Source organism: Siphateles boraxobius, unplaced genomic scaffold (assembly GCF_051911475.1).
Source record: "Siphateles boraxobius isolate OS27281-9 unplaced genomic scaffold, OSU_SipBor_1 6, whole genome shotgun sequence".
In the NCBI taxonomy this organism is placed as follows: domain Eukaryota; kingdom Metazoa; phylum Chordata; class Actinopteri; order Cypriniformes; family Leuciscidae; genus Siphateles; species Siphateles boraxobius.
The window spans coordinates 37430248-37455201 of NW_027509186.1; the positions used below are offsets into that span (position 1 = coordinate 37430248).

At 38.4% G+C, this 24954-nt stretch overlaps 1 protein-coding gene across 1 annotated transcript in view; it reads left to right on the forward strand.

The window, feature by feature from the left end:
* The window catches only part of LOC143715439 (uncharacterized), a 266032-nt gene that overhangs the window by 134267 nt on the left and 106811 nt on the right, over window positions 1–24954 (forward strand). The gene's annotated exons all lie outside the window — the stretch shown is intronic.

The window sequence follows — 24954 nt, forward strand, 5'->3', positions numbered from 1 at the left end:
CAAGTACAGAGCCTTGGGGCACACCATTGGAAACACAAACTGACCGTGAGCGATTGTTGCCTATCTTAACAAATTGTTGTCTATCGCATAGATATGAGGTCAACCACTGAAGTGCCGCACCAGTGATGCCTATTTCAGACAGTCGTGAGATAAGTGTAAAGTGGCACACAGTGTCAAATGCTGCACTGAGGTCAAGGAGAACCAGGATACTATGGGCACCCGAATCAGAAGCCAGAAGGAGATTGTTTAATACTTTTAGGAGTGCTGTTTCTGTATTGTGATGTGTACGGAAACCGGATTGAAGGGGTTCAAAGAGATTATGTCTCTCTAAGTGTGATTGCAGCTGCGCCACAACTACCTTCTCAAGTAGCTTGCCAACGAAAGCGAGATTTGATATTGGTCTATAATTACTGTGAGTGGCGTTGTCGAGACCAGGCTTCTTAAGGATTGGGTTAATGGCTGCTACTTTCAGATTAAGTGGAACAGTGGCAGTGGCAAGAGACCTGTTAATAAGGTGAGTAATAGGTTGAATGAGTAGGGAGGAATGAGTTTTTAACAGGTATGTTGGAATAGGATCAAGTGTAGAGGAAGTTGAGTTTGATTTGTTAATCATATTTGCAACCACAGATGTATTTGTGAGTGAAAAAGTGTCTAGCGGACAACCAATCAAATATGGAGTTGAAGGGGTAGTGGCAGTAGAGGGAAATGACTGATAGATGTTGTCAATTTTTTCTAGGAAGAAAGACTGAAAATCTTCACAAAGTTTAGCAGAACCAGTAAGAGCAACGGTGGACGGTTTGACCAGTTTATTTATTTCTGTAAAAAGAGTTTTGGGTTTGCATTTAGCTTTGTTAATAACAGTAGAGAGATAGTTGGAGCGTGCGATGTTAAGCGCTTCTTTGTATTTCACTACCGATTCGGAAAAGGCTATGGCATGAACAAGAAGGGAAGTTTTGTTGTGGAGTCTTTCAAGACGCCTACATTGTGTTTTCAGAACTCTGAGCTCAGGGGTGAACCAAGGAGAGGAGTGAGTAGACGGAACAGCTCTAGTTATTAAAGGAGCAAGCTCATCCAATACATCACCAAGCGATTTATCGTAGGTAGAAACTATCTCATCAGGACACAGCAGATTGAGTGAGGAAGGAAGAGCAGAAAACGCAATGGCAGTGGAGAAATTTTCGACAGTTATGGTTTTCAGATTTCGGTAGGATATGATAGTGTTAGTTATAGGTTTTACAATGGGTAGTGAGAAGTCAAAAAGTATTAGTTTGTGATCAGAGATACCCAGATTGTGACCCTGGGCATGCACATTGTCAATACCAACCGTACAGAGCAGATCGAGAGTATGAGAGTGGGAATGAGTTGGGAAATCGATATGTTGAGATACTTCAAAATAATCCAGAACAGACAAAAAGTCTTTTGCAGCAGTACAATCAGAATCAACGTGTATATCAAAATCACCAAGCATCATTATTCTATCATGCCGGGCAAAAGCGAGAGTGAGAAGTTCAGTCAGATCAGAACAGAAGTTTGGGTTGTTTCTAGGGGGTCTGTAAATCAGTAGAATCAGAAGCGGAGCGGGTCCAGCAAGTTGAAGTGAGAGACATTCAAAACTTGCAACATCGAGAATGTCATATTTAGTCACTTTGTAGTTATTCTTAAAGATCACTGCCAGACCACCACCTCTACCACCATGTCGAGGTTTTGTGAAATAACTATATCCAGCAGGGGTTAAAAGGTTCAGTTCAATGAAATCGTCAGGTTTTTGCCAGGTTTCAGTCAGAAAGAGTAAATCCAGGGGTGCTTCTCATTTCTTATTTGTGCATCCTCGTTTCCTTTCCTCGCTTCCTTTCCTAGCGCCTCAGCTCCTCCCCCTGTAGGTTGTGAGGGAAGGACGCAAGGAAAGAAAATGAGGATGGAGGAATCGAATGAAAGCTTTTTTTATACATTGGAATACTTGATCATTCGAGCGTCACTTCACAGCGTCATCAGCAGCGCTCAAAGCATCTGCCCTTATGTTGTTGAAGTTTGTTTATTTAAGAAATTCATAATGAATAAAAATAAAGCAAGATACCCTGTTGAAATATGTGAGATGTGTGGTTTATATAAACTGCATAGGTAAACTATAATTTAAAAAGATTGTGACCGATGTGAAGGGGGAGGAGAATGTATACGTGCGTCACGTTTAGTCAATGGAACAGTTCTGCATAGGATACACCTGTGTATCCTCGCTCATGACTCCTCTGAAAGCCTCCTCACTCCTCGAGGTGCAATTAGAGAATTGAGATATCCTTCAAGATGGCTGTGCTTGATTGGTTTCCGGGTCATAGGATGGAGGACAGAGGAGCGAGGAGGGATATTGAGAAGCACCCCGGGTCTCTCTCAGATGTAACTTCATTCAGCAGTGTACCCTCGCCAGTCAGAGAACGAGTGTTAAAAAGTGCACAGTTGTATCGATGGGGAACATGCGACGAGTAGGTCACATCTTTGGTTAGGGGTATGAGAGTGCTAGCACGGTGGAGAGTCACATCGTTACCATGGTAACGCCCCGATCTCGGTGACAGTATCACAGGTATTGAGAGAGAGGGGTCATAGTTTTAAAGCCATCTACGTTTAGCAGACCGATGGATATAACGTGTACGACGTGCAATTCCGAGAGTAGTACTGTCAAGTTGTGATTTATTTCTTGTGCAATTCCCCACTTGAAAAGGACAGTCCCTCCACATGAAGATCTTAACTGGATTTCACTCTATAAACAGCCATGGGATCAGATGTTTGTCTTTTAATAACCATTCTTTAGTGGGCAGTAAACAGGTGAAAAACCTCAAAAGAGAGATAAGTGCAATTTATTATCTGAGTTGACAGCCAAATTAAATAAACAAATGTATTCACATTTAACTCAGATAAACACATCACTGTCATTATAAGTTACAAGGTTTCCAATTTTAAGCAAATGTTATAAAAAATTCAATTTACTTTCTAATCATTAATTTTAAGCCGTATATTTCTAGTAAAGAATTATTAAAAAGTATCATTGTAACCACACAACTAGATATGTTATACCAAACAAATCAGTTGGTATTTTAATTTTCAAAAATGTATACTTTTTTTTCCTTTAACCCAGTATCTTTTCTTTCTTTACCTTCAATTGTTTGATAAAACCAAACAACTTGAAGTCACAAATACCACTGCAAAAAGTCCTATCAAAGTCAACAAAAGTTAAGAGTCTGTGTTTTTGCAGAGCAACATTAGCACTGCACCGCTTAAGTCAATCTAGCCAAAACATGGCCATCAAGAAGCTCTCTGTCGACATTGTGTTGACTAAGTCTGCATGAATTGCCCTGCTGGCCATACAGCTGAAGACGACACCCCACACTTTCATTGAGACCCGTTTCTTGATGTCATCTTTGACAAGATACGGTCCGAAGAGGTCGACTGTAGTGAACTCGAACGGGGCTGCAGGTGTGGCTCTTTCAGGAGGTAAGTCAGCCATTACTTGTTTGCACCTTCTTGCTTTTGACTTTTTGCAGAAAAGGCAGTTTTCCACTACTTTTTGGGCAATTTTCCTCCCTTGGATGACCCAGGCTTTCCTCCTCATTTTCAGCAGGGTTGCAGCCACACTTTCATGACCCTCATCGTGCGCCTCCCGTGCCAATAAAGTAGAGACCCATGCATTAAAAGGCAGAAGGGGAACTGCAGCGCCATCCTCCCTGAAGCCATGGATTCTCCCTACGCAAACTAGTAACCCAGATTCTGGCTCTCTGTACACAACCAAGCGGTCCATAGTGGTAGCTGGGAACGTCACCCCCTCTTGAGCAGCAAGATAGATGTCTCTTCTTGCTTCTTGACGTTCTGTGGCGGTGATAACTCCTTTTGTGGGAATCGCCTCCCACTTTGGGTTCTCAATGGACTTTGTTGCAGATGTAAACTTTTTTGCAGCTCTCCAGATAAAACCAACAGTCTTGATTAGACACTTTAGGCTGCTAAAGCGCCTCTCATCCACCAAGTTTAGGACAGCTGCACCAGCAGGAGGTCATCCCACAAGACTTGGAAGACTTCTTTTTGCTTGGGCTCTTGTGAGTGCTGCCACGAATGACTTCTTTTGCATATTGTTAATGCTTTCTCGAGCTGTCACAGACACATCTTTTGACGACATAATTGGCCACTCGCTCTCTGCAAGGTGTAGAAACTCTGGTCCTTGCTGCCACACTGAACGGGCATCAAGTTCCTTTGGCCCAGCTCCTCGAGTGATAATGTCGGCTATATTGAGTGGTCCAGGAATCCACCACCAGTCCTGTAGCCGTGTACTTTCTTGGATCTCTCCAATTCTATTAGCGAAGAAGGTCTGAAATCCATAGCTTTCACGCTGGATAGCTCCAAGTACAGTCTGACTGTCTAACAAATGGTACCACCCTTTTATCTGGATCTGGGTATGCTGTTCAAAGTACTTTTTCAGGCGGCTTGCAAAAACTGCACCGCAAAGTTCTGCTTTGACCGCATCCCCCTTCTGGTCTAGAGGTGTCAGCTTTGCTTTTGACTCCACTAGTCGAATTGTTAATTGTTCGTTACAGTTCCACCGCAGGTAGAGGACAGAACCATAGGAGCTTTCACTGCCATCTGAAAAAGTGACAGCGACTGGTTCAGTTGTTGCCTTTGGTGGAGTAAGGGCTCTTGGGAACCTTACTTTGCTTAACTGGACATACTCCTCAAAAATTCCAATTGCATCCTTGCGGAGCACATCCGACAGAGGAAAGCCATGTGTCCTTGACCATGCTCCACTTTGGCTTTGCCTCTTGGAATGCCCTTCGGACTAAGATAGCCCCTTTTTGCTTTGATGGCGTTGTCAGGCCAACTGGGTCGTACAAACCAGCAACTTGACTCAACAGTTCACGTCTTGTCAGCGGCTCTGGTGTCTGTGCTCGTACTTCTTCTAACAGCAAGTCTTGCCCAAGTCTCATCTTTTTCTTTCGCCTGGAGAAGTTGACCCTCACCATGACATGCAACATGTCTTCATCCACAATGTAGCCGAGACAGAGCGCCTTGTTGACTTCCTCCTTAAGCTGGTTCGGCAGGACAACAATATTTGGTGATGCCTTTTCTCTCTCTCCTTTACCTTGACCTGAGAAGACCCAAGGCTTCAGTGCAAACCCTCCTGCTTTTAGAATAAGCTCCACATTCTTTGTGATGACTTCGAGTTTTTCACGGCAGTTGTGGGATGTCAAGATGTCATCGACGTAGCTGTGCTCATGTAATACTTGGTATTCATCTGTGAGGTGGCTAAATTGAGGCAGGTTAGCTGTCTCCCTCATGGCAAGTTGTGCTATGCAACCTGCTGGCTTGTCCCCGATATTCACTCTGGTTACGGCGTACTGTTCTAGCTCATCACCCTCTGAATCACACCAAAAGAACCGGTGTAGATGGACTTCCCTCTCCTCGAGCCACACAGAATTATACATTTTTCTGACGTCTCCTAGAGCGGCGAAGGAGCCTTGGCGGAACTTGAGGAGGACAGCTCGGATCGGGTTCAGAACATCAGGGCCTTTCATTAGAAAGTCATTGAGACTTTGGCCTTTGTACTTCTGACTGCTGTTCCAAACAAGTCTTACCGGAGTTGTAACAGAGTGGGGGTTGGGTGCTATAAGATGACTAATATACCAGACAGGTCCATTCCAGTTGGTTAGATCCTCTTTGGTCAGCTTTTTTGCAGCCCCACGGTCAACCATTTCGTGGACTTGAGCACCATAGGCTTTTTTCCACTGCGGTTCTTTGGCGAGCTGTCTCTCTGTTCTGAGGAAGGTTGCCTCCACTGCTTTTCTGTTGTTTGGTAATGTAGATGGGTCCATGAGCCATGGGTATCTTCCATGCCAGTGTGGACTATCACTGTGGTCATCAGTACCAACATAAGTCAGGCCACCCTTTACAACCTCCAGCTCCCTTTCTTCAGCCAGAGTAATTTCTTTGCCACCAAGTCGACAACTGCCGCAGCGACATCCTCCACATTTTGTGGTGCAGGGGGCGCCAATGCTATCCCATCTCCACCACTCAACAAAATCCCGAGTGGTAATAGCAGAACAAGAAGACTTGATGGTAGGTTTGTCGCAAATATGTTCCTCATACATCAATGCTGCTGTTCTCATTGACCTGGCGAAATGCGCTCTGGACTGGTGTGCTGTAACTGTAGCCTCTTCAAACAGACCAGGGTGTGTCCCTGCAATTGTCTTTCCCAATGGCCCATCCCATAGTACAAGGTCCCCAATGGTGCGTATTTTCTGTGGGACCAGTCGCCCTTCCTTATGGCTTATCAAAAGCTGTATCTGTCTTGGTCTCACAAGTTAATTTTGGGGGACGTCTGGAAAGAACTTTTGGAGTCTTTTGGCTGTCACATGTTTGTGGATATCTGCAATGCTGTCCAAACCATAGCAGAGGAGTTGGTGGGACCTGAAGTTATCTTGCTCAGTGCGGACCCGGATCTTTAGGAGGTACCGTTTTGTGCTAACTTGAACTTTCATTCCTCCCACAGCGTGGACAACAAGGGTTATGGCTTCACTTCTAAGGTTCAAACGATCAGCTGTATCATGAGTTATGCAATTTGTATCCGATGCCAGGTCGATCAAAGTCCCAACTTTTTGTCCTGCATTGGCCGTGACCTCTAAGAGCATCATGATGACTGGCCACTCCACGATTCCATTCTCTGCTAGAAGACTGGGTTGGTTGGACACAAGAGAGGTTCTCATTGTCAGCACTTTTCTGCAAATTCAGGTGAAAGGCTTTTAATGAACTCTTCTTGGGCTTGTATCACCTCCCACTTTGCTGTTGTTGTCGGACCTCTGGACGACATTCCCTTTGGATGTATCAGCTCTCGGGCAAAGATAATAGTGGTGTTCTGCAGCACGCTGCTCTCTGCAGTCTGGCCTCCTGCACAGAAACTCTGATTTACAACAGTCACCTTCATTATGCATCTCCAGGCATTTTTTGCAGGCTCCCAGCTTCCTGACAGAATCTCTTTTCTCTGACAGCTTAAGCATTCGAAACTTTTGGCAGAAGTATAGCCTTTTCTTATGCTTGCTGTCTCCGCAGACCACACATCCTTGAGCCTGGTTGCTCAGTTGGTTGGAAGTTCTGGTTCGAGCTTGCCGATGTTCAGGTTTTGGTTTTGGTTCCTCCTCTCTCAGTTGGTCCAGCTTCTCATAGATGGCTTCTTGACCTTGAAGAAACTTGAGGAGATAGTCAAATCGCTTGTCTTCTTCAGCTTCATCACCTTTGCCAGCTACATGAAGAAGCCATTCCTTCTTCAGCCCATCAGGAAGTTTACTCTCTATTGTTTTTGTTACAAGAGGGTTCTTTATAGCACCAGTCTTGCCAAGCTCGTTCAGATCGACCAGGGCTTTTTCTACAGATTGGATGAGCTCAACAATCTTCCTGGGCTGGTTACCTTTAACTGCTTGGAGTCTTTGGAGCTCTTCTACTATCTCAAGGGCTATAGTTGTCTTATTTCCAAAGCGGTTCTCCAAAACCCGGAAAACCTCCTCAGCAGTTGAGTAAGTTGTAAGGCGGAGGTCTCGTATTGTCTTCTCATCCACACTGTCGAGAAGTTGGAACTTCTTAATTTCTTTGGATCCAGTAGGTTCTCCCTGCACCTGGAGCCCTTCCCAATCTTTTTTCCACCGGTGAAACTCTCGGCGGATGCCAGAAAACTTTGGGAGGGCAGCTGGCTTTAATTTAATTGCTGGTGTGGTCACACGACTGATTGAAGTAGTACTTAATCTGCTGGTTTCTTCTCTGATGTGTGCCACTATAAAGTCTGCTTGTCTTATCGTGATTTTGGCAGGATGGTTTCAAGGCCTTTGAAACGACTCTGGAACTGTTGTTGCTCTGCTGGGGGGGCCCAGCACTTCCAATGTTTATGCACCTCCTTCGCAGCCTTCACAAGTTTCTCTAGTTGCTCGATCATGAAGAGATATGGATCTGGGTTTTTACTTGGGTCCACAGCTCCCACGTTTTCTGCTTGCGACTCTGCTGTTGTAATTGCTTGTGTCAGTTCATATTCCCTGAAATTGGCCCACAATGTCTTTTGTATGAGGCCCTTTAGCTCTTGCAGTTTTATCTCACACTCATTGCTGTTTTGAACAAGTCCCTCTTTTGCTGCCCACTCAACTCCTCTGCATCAGAGTTTTCTTCAATACATTGCTTCTCTACATCATCGTTGGCTTCCAGGACTTTGCCAGCTTCTGCAGTGAGCTTCTTAAAAATGTCTCTGAGCTCCTCCTCTGACATCATTGTATGCATTCGTAGCACATTATAGGCAAGACGGGAAAACTGACGCTTCGCTGATGTCCTTGCGGTCTTTAGCTGCTCCAACAGTAATGAATCAGCCATTTCAATCACAACAACAGGGCGGGAACAGTCTTTATTTGTCTCTATGGACACGTGTCTCACTTTTTTGGTCCTTCTCCAGTCTTGAAATCGGTTTTTCACTGTCAATTTGTGATTTATTTATTGTGCAATTCCCCACTTGAAAAGGACAGTCCCTCCACATGAAGATGTTAACTGGATTTCACTCAATAAACAGCCATAGGATCAGTTGTTTGTCTTTTATTAACCATTCTTTGGTGGGCAGTTAACAGGTGAAAAACCTCAAAAGAGAGATAAGTACATGTTATTATCTGAGTTGACAGCCAAATTAAATAAACAAATGTATTCACATTTAACTCAGATAAACACATCACTGTCATTATAAGTTACAAAGTTTCCAATTTTAAGCAAATGTTATAAAAAATTCAATTTACTTTCTAATCATTAATTTGAAGCCGTATATTTCTAGTAAAGAATTATTAAAAAGTATCATTGTAACCACACAACTAGATATGTTATACCAAACAAATCAGTTGGTATTTTAATTTTCAAAAATGTATACTTTTTTTCCCTTTAACCAAGTATCTTTTCTTTCTTTACCTTCAATTGTTTGATAAAACCAAACAACTTGAAGTCACAAATACCACTGCAAAAAGTCCTATCAAAGTCAACAAAAGTTAAGAGTCTGTGTTTTTCCAGAGCAACATTAGCACTGCACCGCTTAAGTCAATCTAGCCAAAACATGGCCAATATGGCGCTTACCGGCTGTCCTTCACAGTTTTGTGGATTGGCTTGGTCTTGCACAATCACTTTGATGAAGTTTCCTTAGTCTTGTGGTTCTATAAATGCTCCTACCACTGCGGTCTAAAGACAACAACAGAGCCAGGCACTGATTGCCTGGAAGATTTGTTCCACCTGGTTCACCACTGATTGAAGGGGAGGAGGAGCTCCCAGGCAGTTTGTCAGCACAAGTACATAAGTCAAACGATTCCAGACGGGTTAGACTATTGAGGTTGTGCAGTTGCAGTGAAGTATAGTTTAACTCCATTCCGTGAATGAGAAGCAGAACAAAGGCCAGCAAAGCCCAGGGCCAGCAGTCTCAATGCCGGAGTTGTATAAATGGCAAAGTACATCTCTTTGCAATTTAAGACAGCACTCACAGAAAACCAAATGGCCACCCACGTTACTACAACACTACGTTAGCCAAAACCCGACTGATATTGAGTGAATCCACAAAACTAAACCAAGCAGCTCGCCAAACAGGTTAAAACTTGCCTACCTGCTGCATTAGATGTTATGGGACTCACAGATATACAGCGGCAGAGGGCTCACAGGGAGAGTGATGCGAGGCCAGCACGTTAGCCAGATCAAAGAGGGCAGAACCACAATAAAACACTATGCAATGAATAAGGGGAAACTTACCCACCAAGAGTGCAGAATGGTAAAGCCGAAACAGTGGACAGAGGGCTCGTGGGGATTTCATAAAGTGAGACGCTGAGCAGAGATTAGCAGAGATTGTCCAAATTGTCAAGAGAGTGTCAGGGACTTCAGAAAATGTAACATCCATGCAACAGGTGCTTTGAACATCCAACACTGTTCCATTAAGATTTTATGTCGCAAGAAAGCACATCTGAAGCCAACAGCAGGATTTATCCCAAGTATATCCCTAGTAAATATCCAAGTTTCGTGACCCAGGAAAAAGAAAAAATCCAGATTCTCCGTTCAGCAGTGTTGCCCAGAAGCAGACAGCATGAAGTTGAGGATGAAACGAAGCAAACAAGTCCAGATTCTCCGTTCCAGTGTCCGCTTGCCAGTGTCACCCAGAGGCAAGCAATATGATGTTAATAGAAAAAATGTGACAAACAAAGATTTACAATTTACAAAAGATTAACAATAACAAAACAAAACAACGGTTTGCGATGAGAAGCGGCAGCCATTTCGCGCACAGCGTACTCTCAGTCACTCTCAGCGTCATTAGTCGCAGTTCTGCCAACTTGTTTGATTACGTCTTTGAACAGAATCAACTCAAAAGATTCATTTGTGAATTGAGCATCGCTCATGCTCATAAAATAGATAGGCCTACAGCGCGCATGGAATAACCTACGCATTTAACAACATGCAGCCTACCTATTGCGTTATAATAAAGTAACGAGAGGAACGTCGCCCAACATAACGGAGTAAAAGTAGCCTACAATTGTTTCATTAGAAATGTAGGCCTACTCGAAGTAAAAGTACCCATAGGCTATTTAAATATACTCTTAAAAGTAAAATTTTTCCAAAAAAACACTCAAGTAAATGTAACGAAGTAGGCTACTTAATAATTTCTAATTAGGCTATGTGTTGTTGTTTTTTAACATTGTAACACTTGTGATGTTCCTGGTAAAAAAATGACTGGGCTAAAAAAATTACGTAGGCCTATCTCTTATTATGCTACATTATCACCAAATGTTGAATTTAATCTTTTCGTAATTGTTTTCATTAAATTAGGAAAATCAGATAAACAATGTCACGGTTCCTACACATAACAAACAATGTATTTAAATAATGAACACGTCAAAACGAACACACATATACTTACAAAATCAAAGCAGAAATTTTAAGGTTTGCTGTTAGGTTTGATGTTGCTCGCCCGTTGCTCTCCGACAGGTGTAATGCTCTCTCTCGTGTAAAATTAAATTGTAAATGGCGGGAATTTTTATCGCGAGATCTGGCAACAGTGATCTCTATTAACTTTCAAGTCGGGCGTTGCCCTATGAAACTATAAATGTTATGTGTGACAGCAAAGCTAATGCAAAATTCAAATGTAATTACATGTCTGGGCTAAAAGCAGACTACAGGTAGCCCCTCCAATTCAGAGCTAAATTGTGGAGCAGATAGACACTTGCCGCCAACAATTGGCGGTTTAGTTTCATGTTTAAAGCTATAATTCACCCTTATGATGCCCTTGATGACAATAGCACAAATGTAGATTTAAATAGGCTATGTCACATTAATAATAAAACATTAATAAGAATATTGCTATACAGAATAAATTATATTTCTTTCCCAGACAAGCAACTTTTTTTTAAAAAAAGTGAATGATCAACTTACTTGTCCAAAGGACAAGCATGTCAAGGCTTAATATCGAGCCCTTCATTTTTTTTTACTTGCAAAAAAAAAAAGGCTTACTGATGTATCAATTGCAGGGTCAATTATCTCAGAAGATGATGTCTCAAAAAAATAAGGATTTTCTACGTTTTGGGAATTTTTTTGGTGAAAAAAATAACAGGTTTATCACAACATGTGTGCAGAGTGATGTATAAATACCATTTTTACTGTTTTATATATAGATAAGAATTTGCAGGCATTTCCAAAGCCTCCCAAACTCCCGAAAAACCAAACCACTGCTAGCATTGTCCACACCACTTCTGAAGGTAAATCAAGAGGGCTAGCTTAATCCAGTGGTCAACAGAGAACATTATTGCTTATTGTAGTGTAAATAATCACATTTTTTAAGTCCTCTGTATAATATAAAAGTTAAAAATCAAGTGATTTCAAATAATATCAGATTAAAAATGTCCTGTTTGATAGGAGAGGCAAGGCAAGGCAAGTTTATTTATATAGCACATTTCATACACAATGGTAATTCAAAGTGCTTCACATAGAAGAAATTAAAATAATCAAAATAAATCAGAATAATTAATTAATTAAAAGAATAATTAAAACAGTTTAGAATAAAAGATAAAATACAGAAATAATCAAATGAAATCAGAATAATTAAAACATAAAATAAAATACAGTAAAAACAGTCGGACAAACAGTGGCACAGTGCTCATTCAGTAAATGCACAGCTAAACAGAAGTGTTTTGAGTCTGGATTTGAATGTGACTACTGTAGGAGCACATCTGATCTCTTCTGGAAGCTGATTCCAGCTGCGGCTGGCATAGTAGCTAAAAGCAGACTCGCCATGCTTAGAGTGAACCCTTGGTATTTCTAGCCGATGTGATCCTAATGATCTGAGTGATCTGTTGGGTTTATATTCAGTGAGCATATCTGCAATGTATTGAGGTCCCAGGCCATTGAATGATTTATATACCAGTAATAATACTTTAAAATCAATTCTATATGTAACTGGCAGCCAGTGTAAAGCCCTGAGGACTGGTGTGATGTGTTCATATTTTCTGGTTCTGCTCAGAATCCTAGCAGCAGCGTTCTGTATGAGCTGCAACTGTCTGATGGTCTTTTTGGGAAGGCCAATGAGGAGTCCATTACAATAATCCACCCTACTGGTGATGAAAGCATGCACAAGTTTCTCTAAGTCTTGACTGGAAACAAAACATCTAATTCTTGCAATATTTTTCAGGTGATAGTATGCTGATTTAGTTATTGCTTTGACATGACTACTGAAACTAAGGTCTGACTCTAGAGTCACACCATGATTCCTGACTTGATTTTTAGTTGTTTGACCCCTAGACTGAAGGTATGCATGATAGTTTTTTCTTCTTGCAGAATTATCCATGGATCAGAATGACCAGTTGGCCTGGAGTAGACAGCTGTTAGATTAATGTTCAGAAGATGCTGAAATTGAAATTCCAGGTAATGTTAAGCTTTGTATGGAACAATCATTACCCTTTTGGATGGATCTGATGGGATAAGCTATGGAAGTGAGCTAAGCAACATCACATGAGGGATTGCATATCCTGAAGATCATTATGATGTTTGTACTGTTGAACTTGAAGATAATCCTAGTCCAACATTCTTATTTCATAAACAAATATTTTACTGTCTTCCTGTAACACATTTAATGTTGGTGTTGCAGTGCATTCCACCCCAATAAGGGAGCGATCAAACTCCTCCAATGCATCACACCATAGGAGGCACTCCACTTCTTGGTAAGATACTCAACTTGTTAGATAAAATTGTTGGCAAGAAGTACCTGACTGCTCTCCCTTGTGTTGTCACCTTAACGTGCTATGTGTCTGGGTGGGGTGGGGGATAATAATAATAAAAATAATACCTTTTATTTATAGACGCCTTTCAGGGCACTCAAGGACACCGTACAATATAAAACAGGGCAATACATACAAAACATACAAAGCACCAACTACACATCAAACAATCATGTCATTAAAGCTATTCTAAACAAATACGTTTTTATCTGAACTTTAAAATGGGAAATTGAATCCATTTGGCGAATGTGCAGTGGTAAAGTGTTCCACAGCTTAGGCGCCACACAACTAAAAGCTCTACCACCACAGGAATAGGGCTGGGTACCGTGTTCGGTACTTTTTAGGTACCGACCGAATTGCCTCGATACTACCGAGTATCGAAACATGTCTTGTTTTTCGGTACCTAAGTGGTTAATCTCGTCAACCTCAGTGAAACAATAAACATGCAGCATGATTGGCTGTGGCGGAAAAACACTAGTTTACGCGGCTGCCCAGAGACGTGGCTCGTCGCAGGTGAGGCTCAAGTGTGTGTGTGTGTGTGTGTGTGTGTGTGTGTAAGCGTCCAACCCAGATAGATAGAAAATATGTGCAGAGGTGGACACAAATACATCAAAAACTATTTTGTTACAAAATACAAATACTGGCTCATGAAATGTAACAAAATAAAATACAAAATACGGATGTGAAAAATGTATTTAAATAAAATACAAGTAATTAGTATTTTGAAAATACAAAATACTCCCACAATAATCTTAAGTCTTTTTTTTTATTACTGGAAGGTCAATAACACAAATAGTAGCAATAACACAAATATGAGAAATGTGTAAATTCAAAATGGCGAAGTAACAAAATAAAAAAGTATGGGCATTTCACTTAAACTCTACAGGGCCTGAAATAGCTCCCTCTGACGTAAATGGCATGTATAGCTAAGTTCACATCAATGGTGTGGTAGGCTGTCCTTAATAGCAAAACGTGTTTTATGTAGGCTACGTAGCCATATTATCACCGTTACTCTACTCGTGCCTTAAAGGACAAGTTCGGTATTTTACACTTAAAGCCCTGTTTTAAGATCTTTTCTGATGAAATAGAACGCTTAAGATTGAAATTTGGACACATGCTGCTGTCCCGAGAATTTTCGGTTTCTGTATTAGCCCCCCAACGACCTCCACAATGGTTTCATAGGGGCACTGGAAGAATCATTCATAAAACGCGTTAAACTTTAGTTTACAAAGACGTGAAACTCACCGAGTGGTCACTGATATGCTCACACAAAAATCGCTGCAAAAGATGCTTTCCAACAGGTGTTTTATCATTCGTTGTAAAACTGTTGACCTATTTTTCCAAACGACTCACAACCGGACATTCTTCTGTTGAGAGCTTGAATAATAGACACTCCAGCCCAGTTGCTGGCGATAATGCACCTTCGACAATGTTTGGATAGCGTAGCCTACGCTATGAGCCTACAATACCGCAGCCTACGATACCGCGACTGGAAGACTACAGAAAGAATACAAACAACCCCATTTCCGTCTCCGGCGGCGGAGTAATACCATACCTCACAGAACATCCAATACAAGTCAATGGAGTTGGACAAAAACTACGATAAAACCTGTTGGAAAGCATCATTTACAGCGATTTTTGTGTAAAAATAACAGACCGAGAATTTTCGTCACAAAATCAAAATTCCATATTAATCATAATATGTGTGGGTTTGTTTTACACACGAGACTCTGAGTGCCCTGACCTCATATGCCTTTCCCATAGTAGAATAGCGTTGCGTGCGCAATTACTGAAAAACAAAAGGATTGCTGATTATTTTATACAAAATCAATATCAATATTTCTCATATGTAATACGTTTACAAACGTGTAAAAACTGCAGATGGATACTCAATCTGGCGCGTGCAATGATGACGCAGTGAATAGTGACGATTCTCTCTGACCAATCAGCAGTCGGCATTGTTTTCACGTCACATTTTAGTATCGCCTTAGCTCGCCTCAGCTCGCTTAGAACCTCGCCGGAGGTGGTACGAAAAAAAGTACCCGAAAGCAGATACAGGTACAACTTTTACACAGTGGAAAACCAAACAGAGTCGAGTCGAGCCGAGCCGAGGCGAGCTGGTACTGTGTAGTGGAAAAGCGCCATAAGACAGCTTTAGATGAAAGCCCTGCTGGGCTACATGCTTATTGTGATTAGCTAAGTGATTAGCTAAATCATGCTAAGAACATGTTAAGAACAATAAAACTCTGTAACTGTGTGACAACCAACCACCTAGCAACATCATAGTGACCAGCAAGAACTCCATAGTAACTCCATAGTAACCTCCTAGCAACCAGCCAGAATACATTAGCAATTGCCTAGCATCACCTTAGCAACCATCCCGAACACCTTAACAACCATTTACAGCAGTAGAACATGACCAAGTATTAAATTAAAATACAAATCAAAAGAAGTGCATCTGGTTAGTTTTTAGTTCCTGTCTTGAAAATAATGTATGAAGTGCAGCTATATTTTCTCTTTCTCTTGTTATGAACTGAGTTTTAAACTTTTATTTTAGAAACACCAAGGGCTCCAGCTGGCCACAGCATGGAGGTATTTCCAATGCCCACATCCAGTAAGTAATTACTTTGTCTTGTATATTTGTAGATAGGCATACGTAATAGTGTTTTTGTATGGCAATTTGAATTAGAATGGCACCCTATTGTGATAATTAACAACAAAATTACAATTACATTTATAGTATTACAGTTTTTACTATTTGAACTTCAATTTTTGATGTGTATTTCCACAAGTGATTTCCCAATGTTTGATACCAAGAATTCACATGTTTACTAAAATCCATTACTGATATATTTTTTTATTTTATTTTCTTTATTGCTCCATGGTAAAACACAAAACATTTCATTTTATTTTTTACATAATTTAAATTCCCATGTGCAAAAGGGAGCAGAAAGAAGATACAATCTTATAATATCTGTCCCCTATTTCAAAATACAAAATAACCTTCTTAAGCAGCTTACAGCCAAAATTACACTGACAAAAAACAATGTTGGTTTAAATAACAGCAATTCATACAGTATAAAAAATCAGGCAATGCCCAGACAGCAAAACAACAAGTAATCCAATACATATAGAGAAAAACAAAACAAGACAACAACATGGATCTCACCATATTAATATTAACCGAATTTGCTTTGCTTATATCTCTGCTTATACTAACCGATATTATTAGACCCATTATAAATAAAAAAACGAAACAAAACACAACAACAAACCAAACCAAACAAATCCAGAAGCAACATAAACCTCACCATATTAATACTGACTGAATATACTCTGTTTATACTTATACTTAAACTGACCAATGTTGCTACAACTTTTAAGATTATCATGCGATGAGTTCCACAATTTTACTCCCATTCCATACAAACTTAATTTAGAAAGTAAAATGTCATGATCCAAAGTATCAAAAGCCTTTTTTAAATCAATAAACACTCCTACTGTGAATTTCTTTTCATCTATTGCTGTTGTTATTTCTTCAACAATATTCATTAAGGCAGTCACTGTGGACCTTTTTTGCCTAAAGCCATACTGGCTTTCACTCAACAAGTGATGCTTTTCTAAAAAACTATCCAACTTATAAACAAAAAGTTTTTCTAATACTTTTGAAAATTGTGAAAGTAATGAAACCGGTCTATAGTTATTGAAGCTTTGCTTATTTCCTGCTTTAAATAATGGAATAACTTTTGCCCTCTTCATTCTATCAGGAAAAATACTCCTTCCAAAGGAAAGATTACTAATATAACAAATGGGTTTAACAACACAGTCAATTGTCTTTTTTTAATATAACCATATCTATCCCATCACAGTCAATGGAAGTCTTACTCTTTAATTTAGAAACAATAGATATAATTTCTGATTCACAGACATCCCCTAAGAACATTGACTGAAGTACTCTACTTTCTCCTCTCCAACCTCTTTGCAATGACGTTTCTCTTGATACTATCTGCCAAATTTGGCCCCACATTTACAAAAAAAGAATTAAATTCATTAGCCACCTCATTCAAATCATACAGTGTCTTATTATTATAAATAAAATGATCAGGCAGGGCTGTATGTGCTGTTTTGTTACCCATTACTTTGTTCAAAATGTTCCATTTACCTTTTATATTATTTTTATTATCATCCAGCAGTTCATTATAATACTCCTTCTTAGCATGTCTCATAAGGTGTATAAAAATAAGTTAGTACAAATTATATTTCATTTCAGCAGTATTTGTTCTATATTTTATAAAATTTCTATAAAGTTTATTTTCCTTTTTACATGCATACATCAATCCTTGTGATACCCAAGGTTTTCTATTTTCATTTGCTTTTTGTTTGTGTACCACTATTGGACAATGTTTATCATAATATGTTGTATACATTTCCAGAAAAGCATTGTAGGTAGCATCAACATCCTCCACATACACCCCTTCCCTTTACTCTTCATTTAGGAGATCATTCTGAAACCTATTTATAGCATCATCATTTCTTACTCTTACAAGTCTACACCCTATCTTCTCTTAACTTCTTTTTAATTGCCAAGTAAAAGTAACAAAAATTGGCAAGTGATCACTTACATCATTTATAACTAATCCACATTTAATATTTTCTTTAAAGCAATTTATAAAGATGTTATCGATTAAGGTTGCTGATTGCTCTGTAATTCTACTGGGTTTATCAATCAGCGGATATAACCCTCTTCCATACATTAACTCAAGAAAGTCAGCGGATGACTTCTGCTTGGTAACCTTTATTAAATCAATGTTGAGATCTCCACAAACTAAAAAAGTTTTGTTTTCATTTACCTTACTCAATAACTCATCCATCTACTCTATAAATGTTTCCATCAGAGACCCAGGTCGTCTATATATACACGTAACAATTATATTACTCATCTTTTCCACTGATATGCATTCCATTATCATCAATTGCCATCGTCATACACTGAATTTGTTTGCATTTTAAATCTTCATTCACAAACAAAGCAAAACCTCCTGATCTCTTATTTGTTCTATTAATGTGATACAACTCGTATCCATCAATATGGAATACAAACAGTCGCGTTCAAAGTGAGGGGGCACGTGCCCCCTCAGATTTTTCCTCCCTGATCATTTTTTTGTCACAACTTTATTCCTATTATGCTCCATAATAACCAGAGCCTATAAAGACGCAAATGTATTCTCAGGGATGTGATTTTTCCGGATTAATTGGATTAAAATACATAAATTGGTTATGTCTAAACTGAAAGCAAACCGAGAAAATTGAGAGAAATCTGCTTGTCAAATGCGTGTATATTAGACGCGTCGCGCACAGGTCTTAAAGGGACAGTAGCCCTAATAATAAACATACAGCCGCTTGTCCTTAAAGGGATAGTTCACCCAAAAATAAAAATTCTGTCATTATTTATTCACTGTAATGTTGTTCCAAACCTATATTAATTTATTTCTTGTGCTGAACACAAAAGAAGATATTTTGAAGAATGTGAGTAACCAGACAGTTGCTGGTCCCCATTGACTTCCATAGCGAAAAATATACTATGGAAATCACTGGGGTACATCAACTGTTTGGTTACCCACATTCTTCCAAATAACTTCAAAACAAGAAAGAAACTTATTCAGGTTTAAAACAACTTGAGAGAGTAAATGATGACAATTAAAATTTTTGGGAGATCAATTTAATGTTAATAAAACAACAAAATCGGTATATTTTCCTGCTTTTTTGTCCTTAGCCAATCACATGCCTGATTCTTCTGGATGTGTAATAAATCGGTCAGCATCAGCCCTCCCCTTTTTCCTAATATGGTGTCTGTGTATATCAAATCAGCGCTCTAGAATGTTTGCTGTGTATGTTCAAGCAACTCACTCGTCTCGCACGTTGAGCTGGCAATGTTTTACAAGTGGTCTTGAAGTGGTAAGTGGGCAAAGCAACAAATCGGCATTGAATTAGTTATTGGATGATATTAAAAGGTAGTGGGATTATTTGTGGTTGACCTGGAAATTTGAACTTGATCAAAAAGTTATGGATTTGATATTAGCTGCGAATTCAGAGCATTAACTTAAGTTGTGTCAGTGTAATGTTATCGATAGCTAGCTTAGTCTAACCTTCAGAAAACAATTGCCTCAGATTGTGCCCCCCCAGAATTTTGGCTTGCATGACGCCCCTGAATACAACCCCTCGTTCTTCTTGCATCCATGTTTCTGATAAGGCTATCAGCATAAATCGTCCCTTGAGAGGATGCAAATAATCTTTTATCTTATCAAAGTTTTTATAAAGGCTCCTGCAGTTAAAATGAATTACGAAAACATGGAATCAATAACTATTTGTTCAGCAAATTGTTCTTCAGAATAATAACGACAAGTGGAATTGCTAGAGTTAAACACGTCTTCCTGGGTCCACATCACATTCAAAATCATGCACTCTATGATCACTTAGAAATAAAGATTCATCTTTTGATTCTGACATTTTTCATACACAACTGTGTCCTTTTACTTTTAAGTAGGCTACCTTTTGATCTTTCGTAAAGAAGTTCATCAAACCTTTTTTGTCGCCTCTTCGTACATTCCTTATATGGACCTTCAGCCATCCAGTTTGCTAAAAAGCCCATCTTATCCATAAGAGCATAGAAACCATATTCAGCCGATTGAACCTTGATCCAGTCTATAAACATCCCTCGACCACTGCTCATTTTCCCGCCAGCATATTCCATGTGATCTCTCGAGATAAGAGCCATTCTCTGTACTTATCCAGTTCTTTAATATCTTTAATTTCCATTACTTTGGATTCTTCCGGTGTTCCGTTAAGCTTTATCATTATTTTACAGTTCCTTATCCAAGTTGCTTGTATCTTTTGGGCTTTTTTCAGCATGCGAGCTTGCCAAGCGATGACTGCGTTCTTTTTTGTTAGGTGGTCATTAATTTATACTCCAGTGCCTTTTAGTAGATATCCTTGTTTCATTAACTCCATCTTATGTTTGCGATTTGCAAATCTCATTACAATTACTGGCGTGGCCGGTTTGGGGAGTTTCTTTGAGATAACCTTTCTTGAAATTACATGACAAGCCGCTATGCTATCACTACGAATAGACATTCCCCGACTTTCAAAAAACTCCACCACTTGCCGAGTGCTCCCAGACACCTTTCCGCCACCTGTTCCTCCCTCCTGGGCCACAACTCGTGCGTAACTCCTGTGTTTCGTTGCCAGTCCAGTAATAATTACATCCTCCACGCGAGTGTATTGTTCCAAATCCTCCACTCTTCTTTCTAATTCATTGATTCTATTGTCTTTCGCTTTAATCATTTCTTCCAGAGTGTTATTTTTCGTCTTGATTTCCTCCTTCAACTCGTTGATCTCGCTGGTCAGGTTCATTAGTGTTTCTTTCAGCGTAGCCTTGATTTTCTCCAACTCTCTTTTTACTTTCTCCATATTTTTCTTGTTACCGCTTTTCCCTCTCTCCTTTACTTTACATATCCTATAAATTCTGTTGATTTATCACCAGACATTTTCTGGAGCTCTTCCATGAGGTGGGAAGAATATGGTATCAAGATGAATCATTTTATTAAGTGAAATTTTTATTGATTATTGATTATATAATTGACAATTAATATTCTTGTCAAATGTTTTTAACATTTTAGAATTCCAAAAATGTGTCCTTAAAAAGCTGGTGGAGATCATGCAGGAGGTCCAGAGAATTGGAAGTGCAGAACCTACTAATTCTTCATACCTCATCCGAAGAATGGATCTGATAGAGAACAACTTTGAGGAGAAGCTTCAAAATAATGAAGAGAGAGATGTTCTGGTAAAATATTATTATTTATCAGTTTGCCTATTCTTTTTTTTTTTTTTTTTTTGCTTAATTTTTTTGCTTAAAAAATTGCTTAGCATAATGAACACTAATCAGTTACTTTTAGTACTGTAATTTATTTAATCAGTTTTTTTTTATATTGCGGCCTAGAATGACTGATTTTGTTGCAGCTTTTCTAAAAAAAATTTTTTGCAGCTTTGTTATTTTATTTCATTTACAGTGAAAACCCACCAATAATAATATTACATATTATATGTATTATATGTAATAAGTGTTAGTGACAGTTAGAGTACATAGTACCTGTAAATATCTTTGTACATAAATATTGTATTTCAATTTTTGTGTTTAAATTGTGCTCCTGGTTCCTCATGCACATTGCAATGATGACAATAATCATAGAAATACATATTAATTCTACTTTACTGAAAATACAGAACTGTGTTTACTTTAACACTATTTGGAAGGAAATGGAAATGTTTGTTATCAATATTGTATAGTAGTATGATATTTACATTTTTCCCTCTTAGATTTCCCAGTTAAGTAAAGTCGGAGGCAAAAACATCAGGGACTGCTCAACAAAGATTCTGGACAGGTATGTTCAAATCACAAGGATTATTTTCCTTTATCATAAAATATTGTATTTCTGATAATAAAAGAAATGCCTGTTACATTGACTCATCCCTTCTCACATCTCCTCTTTGCTACACTGAAAAAAATAAAACTTAATTTTTATGGTAAAAAAACAGCAGCTGTGGTTGCCAGAATTTCACCGTCAAAAACACGGTAGCAACATTATTGGTTTTACGCATTTCATTATCTGATTGATTCTATTGAAATACTAATATCTGTTTTGTACCATTGTAATACACTAACAGCCATCAATCAGCACAGCAGTGATGCCTGTGTGAACACATCAAATGATAAATCAAAACTTAATACAAACAGCTGTCTCTGATAGTAAATACGTCATTCGCACAAACATTAAACAACATCATGGCAACACACGTGGAATTTTAAAAATGCAATAAACCTTAATTTAACAACATTAAATGTAACATAAAACCCTAATGTACATAACTGATTAGAAAATAACTAAGAAAACTAAGAAGAAACATAGTTATTTCAACAAAAATACATCAAATGTGAAGTGTCACGCAGGGAATTGTGGGAATGTCAATTTACTGGTTTTCACTGTAAATTATACAATGAGTTGTTCTTTTTCACTTTCAAAAACTGTACATTTAACGGTATTTTACAGTTAACATTAAATGTACCGTTAGATCTATCACAGTTATTTACCGTAGGCTATAAGGAAACTTTCTTTCCCAAAAATGAAAATTCTGTCAGTAATTACTCTCCCTCATGTTGTTCAACCCCGTAAGACATTCGTTCATCTTCGGAACACGAATTAAGATATTTTTGATGTACTCTGAGAGCTGGATCACTCCTCCATAGGCTTCTTAAGGGATTGAAACTTGTTCCCCGAAAAGTTATTAAAGACATCGTTAAAAAATTCCAAGTGACTACAGTGGCTCAATCTTAAGTTTATCAAGCGACGAGAATACTTTTTGAGCGCACAAAAAAAAAAAAATAACGACTTTATTTCAACTATTCATTTCCTCTGTGGGCCTCGAGTCAGTTCACTAGTGTAATAGCGTAAGCTTCTGTTGAAATTGCCTAGTCTTAATCTCCATTGCTATTTGTACTCGTTGTGAATAAGCAAGCCACAAGAAGTAATTCGTTTTTTTTGGATCACTTTTACTCACTACATGCTATCTGGCAACAAAGGATTCCATTCATTATGCTAAGCTAAGCTAGCGGCGGCGCTACCAGACTAAGACAATGCATGCACTGAGACAAAAATGCCTTTGCCCACCTATCTAAATGTAGGGGAGACGGTGAATAACCCTAATTTGAAAAAACGGTGGAGTGTTCATTTAAGCTATTTTAAACTGACGTGGCCAAGACCTAAATTTATTAAAGCATTATTGGTTTAAAATAATTAAAACATTAAAGAAAATTTACCATTAATTGTACTATAGATTATTCACATACCCTTTTTCTGATCCAGGCACGCCTCCGTTTAAAACTCATTCATTGTTAACCTACAAATGCTTTGTAATTTTGTGGTTCATAGTAGTTTCCTTTTTCTCTTATTAGCCAACTGATGAGGAAGAGGCGGTGAAGGGGATAAATGTTGGACTCTTGGTGGTCACAGAGGAGAACACTGCAAACCTCCTCCCAAAGGAAATAATTGATGTGGCTGTGGTGTTAGAGTAGGAGGTTGTGCTTGATGGCTTAAAGGACGTGTCAAATGCCTCTTCTGTACTCTGAATATTTTTTTTGTATAATCTTTGTTTGCTCTGAATATCACTTACTCCTAGGAGGTCAAATATACATTTGAAGTACTCCAAAAAGTGCTCATGAAAATTCTAGATATAGAAATATTTACAAAATATGAATCTATCAATCTCCAACGCCTGTTCACATTTTTTTTTGTGCAAACAAAGCACTTGCATCGCTTCATAAACTTGAGGTTAAACCACTGGATTCACATGGATTACTTCAATGATGTCTTTATTACCTTTCTAGGGCTTGAAAGTGGTAGTTGCATAGGCTGTCAATGGATGGAAAAAAAGCTCTCAGATTTCATTAAAAATATCTTAATTTGTGTTCCAAAGACGAATGAATATCTTACAGGTTTGGAACGACATGAGCGTGAGTAATGACAATTTTCATTTTGAGCTGAACTAACCCTTTTAATGCTGTTTGAGAAATGCTTTTTAATATTTGTTGAGATTTGTTATGAATAGTGGCCTGATATTTTGTGGTTTGCTTGTCAACAGTTTTCTCATTTCATTCACTTTGAGGTTGTCGCATACACCATACTTGTTTTGTTTTTTTGAACAGACAAAATATTGTTTTGAGCAAATGATTTTCATGTCATGTTCAGTAAATGGGTTTTTTGTTTTTAATTCTATTGCACTTAATTCAAGCTGATCTTAATGTCATCACAGGGACATTTGTTTATTCTTACACATTGACATTTATAGCAATAGCTTGTATTCTGTTGCTTTAATGTGTTTTAATGTTTTTATTCAAGCAGCAGTTAATTCTATCATACTCATTATGCTAAGTACAATGTATACTTGTCAGACAATTCAATGAATTAATATTTTTGTGAATGTTATAATAAATGTTATGGTTTATTTGTGCTCTGTTATTCCAGAATACTTAGTTTTAACAAAAAAGCTTTTGTTGTTTTAAGTTGTGTTGAAGTTGATTTAACTAATCATTTTAAGGCAACCGTGTAAACTTTTTAGGTAATTGTTACAACAAACTATATGTAGTTAAGATTAAGTTGAGTGAACTTAAAATTGTTTGTTCATATAAGATTAAATTAAGTTGAGTGAACTTAAAATTGTTTGTTCATATAATATTAAATTAAGTTGAGTGAACTTAAAATTGTAAGCTGACTTAATCAATTTGATTGCTTGAATAAGTTGATACAATATCTAATCTTAAGTTAGGACAACAAAACATTAAGTTAAAAAATAATCTTTGATTCAAATAACAAAATAATAGTTGAAACAACAAAATCACTTGTAAAAACTCACATTTTTAGTTTCAATGAACTAAAAATTTTAGTTCACTTTTTTGAGTCAAACTAACAAATCATTTTTTACAGTGTGGTTAAACAGACGTTTCAATATTTTGGTATTAATGCATTTTCTGAGAATTTATATTTCAAGTTTTGACTGGAAGTCTGCAAATGTCATGTCCATAACGCTGGAATTCCCAAATTTTAAATAATGTATCCTCAACTAG